This window comes from Ceratotherium simum, chromosome 7 (genome assembly GCF_057802395.1).
Source record: "Ceratotherium simum simum isolate JZ-2026a chromosome 7, ASM5780239v1, whole genome shotgun sequence".
NCBI classification, from domain to species: Eukaryota; Metazoa; Chordata; class Mammalia; order Perissodactyla; family Rhinocerotidae; genus Ceratotherium; species Ceratotherium simum.
The window spans coordinates 30,879,562-30,886,902 of NC_141906.1; positions in this window are offsets into that span (position 1 = coordinate 30,879,562).

Below are 7,341 nucleotides of genomic sequence, written 5' to 3' on the forward strand. Positions count from 1 at the left end.
CTCTGCCATAGCCTCTCCCTCAGTCATCCTCTATATGCTGTTGGAGTCTTCTTCTTGGTAGGCTTTGGAGCCAGGCTGAATTAGAACCCAAGGCCCACGCCTTACTGGCTGTATGAGATAGCTGCGTACTTTCTCTCTTTGTGCTGCCGTTTCCTTATCTGAAGAATGGGGATCATCAGTACCTACCCCACAGAGTCTTGAGGACTGCCTAAGTTAATATGGGTTTACTGGCGTTCTCAGTATCTGGCACAGGGTGGGCATTTAATAAATAGTTCCTGTCATGTCACTCCCATATTATACTTAAGACCTTCTTTACTTAGAGTGGTCTGTGGGGTAGTAGCGTCAGTATCATCTGGAAGCTTGTTAAAGATTTTTGTCCCCACCCCAGGCCTATTGAGTCAGAACTGATCTGTGTGGTTTTTTTGTTTTTTTTTAATAATTTTATTTATTTATTTATTTTTTCCCCCCAAAGCCCCAGTAGATAGTTGTACGTCATAGCTGCACATCCTTCTAGTTGCTGTGTGTGGGACGCCGCCTCAGCATGGCCGGAGAAGCGGTGCGTCGGTGTGCGCCCGGGATCCGAACCCAGGCCGCCAGCAGCGGAGCGCGCGCACTTAACCGCTAAGCCACAGGGCCGGCCCTGATCTGCGTACTAACAAGCACAGTAATTCTGAGAAGTTCTAGTTTAGATGTTCACTAAATATTTCAGAGTAAAGCATGAGCTCCCTAGCAGAGAAGAAAAGTGCCTTGTGTGTGATCTGATTTCTCCCACCAAGCCCTTTAAGGGTTCCTTTGCTGGGTGGTGTGCCCTCTGTCCACAGGGGGGCAGCACGATGACATGCCTGGTTTTCAGGGACACACATCAGCCACTTTTGTTCACCAGGCAAATCATAATAGTCATCCAAGTTTGGGCGTCATCTAATTCACTTTACACACATCTCATTTAATCCTCACAGCAACCTTATGAAGTAAGTGATGTTATGTTCCTTCTACAGGTGGACAGACAGGTCCAAATTCATATAGCTCAGAAGTGGATGTCAAAATTCAAACCTAGATTGTTTCCTCTTCACGCTGTCTCCTGGACAATACAGGACAATACAGGGATCCTGGGCAGAGGTCATTTTGGTCCAGATACCTGACTTAAAAGAGCAAGAGGATGATGACCAGGGGAATAAGGCTTTTTCAGGCCTGATGGATGGAGACTGAGAGTGAATGAAATGTTTGTTAAGCTTATGTTAGGTACTGCGCTAGTCACTTCCATCTCCTTTATCCTTTGTATCCTTGTGAAATAGAGGCATTATTTTCCCCAATTTAAAGGCAAGGAAACGGAAGCTCAGAGATGTGAGATGACTTGCCCACAGCCATGGCCAGGAGGGGGCAGCATCTTTGTCTGCTGAGCATTCCACCACTCGCCAGCAGAGAAGGAACCATTCCTATGGTCACACAATAGATATTTAATGAGCACCTACTGTATGCTGGCCATGACACTATCCTTGTGAAGCCTACAGATCAGCACTATGAACTCAGGAAGGGAATAAAGGAGACCCCGGCCCTTCCAATGCAAGATTGCTACAGAGCCAGAAGGAGCCTGTTTAGGTCAAACCAAAGGCCATTCTGTCACACTCCGACTAAAAAATGTCCCAAGAGAACTTCCCAAAAGAGAAAGGGAGGCAAGTTTTGGGGTAGACACAGATCTAATGGTGGAAGGAGAATCTTGAGATTGAGAGGACTCAGACAAAGGCATGAGGGGAGCTGGGCATGACTTCTTGGTGTTGCCTCTTCAACACCTGCTGTTATGAGCATTTATTTGCTGATTAAGGAAACCTGAGCACCTAGTGTGTGCCAAGCTTCCAATGGACTTTGGAGACAGAGAGAAATAACGAGGCCCTTCAAATGAGCTCCTAGTCTGGAGAGCCTGTTACAGAAACAGTGCCCACATTGTGCAAAGGGGAATGGGACAACTAAACCTCTTTGGTAACAGGACAGGAAATGTTTCACAAAAGAGTTAGCATTTGAGTTGAGCTTTGAAGCATCATCACGAGGTGGAGAGGGGACAGCATGCACGAGCCCAGGAGACGTGAAAGTCAGTCTGAGAACCGATAGATTAGTGTGACTGGAGTAGAGGCTGTGACAGGAGAGATGGCTGAAGGCAGGACCTAAAGGTCTTGAGAGGCAAGAATGGGGAGTTGTCAGAAGTTAAGGAACTCCGGTATCCCATGTAGATGGGTTGGTAGGCACCAGACTAGAGGCAGGGAGATCAGTAAAGAGGCAGTTGTAGTCCAAGTAAAAGGTGAAGGTATACTTAACTAGGACAGTGGCTCAGGGATGAGAGAAGGAGACAGGCTCAATATTTTGGAGGTGGAATGAACGAGACAGAGACTGATTTGGGCAGCGAGGTGCCAAGGACCCTTAAGTTGGATTCAAAGTTCTGTCATCAGAAGTGAGGGTAGGGAGTTAAAAGGTCAAGGTTTCAACAAGGGGAAAGTGCGAAGAGAGCCTGCAACAGGAGTAGAGCAAGCAAAAAGGCGGTCACCCTCTTCCCCGCAGGAACAGTGTTTAGTTTATACTCTTCACGCCAACTCTTTTCCTGCCCCAGCTGGCTGTCCCATCAGGGGCCAGAATCAACACATTCTCAGTCTGGGTCCAAGGCTCAGAAAGTTATGTAAACTCAAGAGGCTCCCTTATTCCTAGACCTGGCTTCCTCTCCCAGCAGTTTGCTAGAAAACCCCAGCCTGTAGCCAGGCGAAACCTTGGAACCTGAGACTAGCCAAATGGCTGGCCTCTTACAGGTGGATGGAGGGGACAGTTAACTGAGTAGTCAACTGTGTGGTGGGGGAGAAAGTTTGTTCCTAATGATCAGTGATGGTGTCACATATTGATCACTAATCAAACTTAAGCTTAGAATAACTGACACAATACAGTATGTACCATTTATAAAGCACATTTACATCTTTTGACGCCTCACAACTCCTCCATGGAGTGGGTAGGGCAGACAGATTAGCAGTGCCATTCTTCAGATGAGGAAATGAAAGCTCTGATATGGAAAGCCATTTGTCCAAGGTGACACAGTTGCACAGTCTGGACTAGAGTTCAGGCCATCTGACTCCCAGACCAGTGCATATCTTCTCAGTCCCAAACCATACCAGAAAAGAGATGAGGGGCAGGCAGCAGTGTGGAAGAAGACTGGGGCCCAGCAACAGGAGACATGCTCCAAGCTCAGTTCAGCCACCAGCTGGGTAACCTTCGGCACATCACTTCTTTCGGAACTTCAGGTTCCTCATCCAAAAAATGGGTTGATAATCCTTAATTCACAAGGTGTCACGAGAGTTAAATGAAACCTAAGTATATAAAGTATAGTAAATGTGTGCTTCCTGCAGTAGTCAAGGTGAAAAGCAGTCAATACCATGGTGCTAACAAGACAAGGGGATGAATTTATCCCGATTGGGAATCCCAAACCAAGGCAAAAGCCATTAGATGCAAGGTCTCTTGGGTTCTCCTCCCCAGCCAAGTGGGGCTGCTCTTGAGCAGAGCAGAGTTAGTTGAACTTGGTGTGCACCTGGGGCCTGAGTGCTGCCCAGTACTGCAAACCCTCCTCTGGCCTGGGTATGTCCTTCTCAAATTTTTTCAACAGCTTTTTCTTCAATTATGATAAAATATACACAACAGTATTTATCATTTTAACCATTTTTAAGTGTAGGAGTCAATGGCATTCATTACATTCACAATGCTGTCACTATCTATATCCAATACTTTTTCATCATCTGCAACATTAATTCTGTACCCACTAAACAGTAACTCCCCCTTTCTCCCTCTCATCAGTCCCTGGGACCCTCCATTCTGCTTTCTGTCTCTGAATTTGCTTATTCCAGGTAGCTCATAGAAGTGGAATTATACAGTATTTGTCTTTCTGTGTCTGGCCTATTTCACTTAGCATAGTGTTTTCAAGGTCCATCCATATTGTAGCATATACCAAAATTTCACACATCTTTGTGGCTAACTAGTATTCCAATCTATATGTATACCACATTTTGTCTATCTATTCATCTGTTGATATGTATTTGGGTTGTTTCCACCTTTTAGTTATTGTGAATAATACTGCTATGAACAGTGGTGTGCAAATATCTGTTCGAGTCTCTGCTTTCAATTCTTTTAGATATACATCTAGGAGAAGAATTACTGGGTCATATGGTGGTTCTGTGTTTAACTTCTTGAGGAACCATCAAACTGTTTTCCATGGAGGCTGCACCATTTTACATTCCCATCAGCAATGCACGAGGTTTCCAATTTCTCCACATCTTCTCCAACACTTGTTATTTTCCTTTTTTTTTAAATTATAGCCATCCTAGTAACTGTGAAGTGGTACCTCATTGTGTTTCTCTAATTTTTGCGTTTCAAGACAGCCAGATATGGAGGGAGAAAGTGAGTGGGGGCACCCTGGGCAGAGCCCCCATAGAGGGCTTTGCAGTCAGGCATATGAGCTGATGCTGGCTGGCTGGCCCTGCCTGTTCCCACACCCACAAGCGTAAGAGCCAGAGAGACTCGGGGAGCTGCAAGGGAGGAAGGCTCTCTCTAGCCCCAGCACCAGAGGACTCACAAGGCTCAGTGGCTCTAATAGAAAGGATTGACCGAGCAGAGGCAGCAGGATAGATACCCTTGCTCCTCCAGGGTGAGCCCGCTGACAATTCCTACTTCCTTTTTTATTGCAAGAGAGTCAAAAATAAAGATTCCAGAGCCCTAGAACCTGGAGAGCACTGTGGGAGTTTCTAGGGTGGCGGTGCCCCCTAGGGGACCATTGTAATTTTTAAAAGAATATTTAGTATAATTTTTGATTTGGTAAAAGGAAAAAAGTCTGTTTTCTGAAACAGATTACAGAACATAAAGTTAGACAAAGTCTTCTCTCCTTGGTGATATATCTGAATTTCCAAGAGTAAAGAAATTTTTAAGTTTATCAAAAGAAAAGGGTATGGATTTTTTGGGTTTGAGAAATGTTAGTCTAAGCACTCAGACACCTGTGAGTTAGGGAGATAAGGTCCCACATTTCCATAACACACACTCACACATGAACTTCCTTATCCCTCAAGGACCAAATCAAATGTCACATGAGTCCATCACACCAGAGCTGTAGTGATGCCTCTTCCAGGCTTCTGAAACATGTTGCCTCTCCTCTTTCCACTAATATTGTCATGGGTTTTCTTCTCTGGGAGCTCTTCAAGGACAGAGACTCAGAGTCATCCCAGCATCTCGAGCCCCAGCAAAGGGCCTGGCACAGAGGTGACATGAGTAATGCTTAGTTGAATGAAAGAGTGACAGACCACACGTGAAACCTGTGCCCATGAAAACCCCACCAAGGGTTGGTGCCATCATTTGCTCACTGTGCTCCCATTCCAAGAACCACCCGTGGAGCTTTGGAAATCTGCCTTGTGGTCTTGACTCTGACATTGACACGCTGTCACTTCACCTTTCTGAGCCCGGGAAAATAACCACTGCCCTCGGGACCCATAAAGTGATAAGCAGAGTAACAGGAGGCATAATGGTCATTATTTTAGCTATGCACCATCTGAAAATGTGGGGAACTTGAAAGAAGATAGAGACAGTGCTTATCTATGGGGATTCATCTGAGACATGCCCTTAAACCCTTAGCCAAAAAGACTGTCACAGCAGCACCTCATTTCTTTGAGATGATCTTTGATTTCACCAGGGGCTATCATTTCAAATGCAAACCTGCCCCTGGCTGGGACAGAGGGACCCTCTGTCACTCAGACTTCAGGTGGAACAGGCCTATCAAGCACTTGATGTGAAGGGTCATGTGACCAAGAAAGGTAATAAAAGAGGGATGGGGCAGAGAGAAAGAAGGGAAAGAGGCAGGCTCTCCTGCATAAGGGGGAGAAGATTGTGGGGATCACAAGGTGGGGAAGAGAGGAAAGTTCAGAGAGAGAGAGAGAGAGTGGAAGCAGCTGGTGGGGAGACCTCCTAGCTTCAGATGCCTGCTCTGCTTCTAGCTGTGTAAACTTAGGGAAGTCTTTTCTTTGAGCCTTCTTTTCTTCCTTTGCCAAAAGGGATAATTGTTGTGATAAGATAAGGGAGATAAAATAGCTGGCACAGAGAAGGCACAAATGTTTGTCTCTGTGCCCTGGCGCTCAGCTGATTTCAGCTTTGCTGAGGGTACGGCAGTCTGCAGGCTGATGCTCCCTCTCCCCACCCCACTCCTCTCCTTTGGCTTCTCCCAGCTTGAGCAGCCAAGGCCCCCAAACAGGGGACTCTTTGACTGGTTCCATGAAAGGGCAGTTTGTGCTGGCTGCCCTTGGCATTGCTGGACAGGGCCCCCAGAATCAACACCCTCTCACTTTCTCCTCCCAGACAGCTCTCCTTGCCCCTTTGTGTGTGAAAGGGGGACAAGTGAGGTGGCAGCTGCTCCCTGCCCTCCACAGGCACACAATCTTTCCATTGTGCTCCTGGGGCCCCAACATGGAAGCCCTCTCAGCCTACTCTAGCTGTAGGGCTCTCCCCCTTCTCTCAGCTCCCAGGATCCTTAGGGTGAGCACCATACAGCTTTCCACTTGATTATATCCAATTCTCTATTCTTATATTTGGGCGTATTCTAATTTTGCCTTAAGACGGGCAGTGAGCAGGCCTCCTCATTTTCTTGGATTCTCATGGAGCACCTAGCATGGCCTGGTCACACGATAGCTGTTCATTGTACATCTGTGGAATTGAGGTGATTCATTCATATATTCAACAAATACCTACATCTGAGAGGGTTCTTAGCCATTAGGTGTTAGAGGCACAAGGAATAGACCTTTGCAATACCTGGGAAAAAGTTGAAGACTGTTCTCAAAAATTGTTGGCTCCAAAAGATGTTATTGTCAATGGGAGCAAAGCAACCACAGCAAAATAACATGCAAGCAGACAACAGAGGGCTAGTTAAGATCTTTGGAGACAGACAGACCTGGGTTTGAATCCTGTCTCTGCCGCTTTATGGCTATGTAACCTCAGGCAAGTTACATGTTCTCTGCCTCAGTTTCCCCCATTTATAAAATGAGGCTAATAGTGCCCCTCTCACTGTGAGGACTGAAGGAAACAAGTCAACTAAGTTTGAAGCCGGGTACCTGAAGGTTACTGTAGATATTCATTAAAAACATGATTGCCTTTTGACCTTGTTTAATTTGCTGTTTTCTTGTTTAACTTGAGGGGTGACTCAGGGGTTGTGAGGATTTGGGAACTTGTTTTGCAGAAGAAGGAGAATGCCTTCCGGGAGGTTGCAATCACCCGAATGGCCAGCCCCCAGCAGCCATTGACACCCAGAAGTCAGATTGCCCAGGGGCTTATCAGGAGTAACCCCTT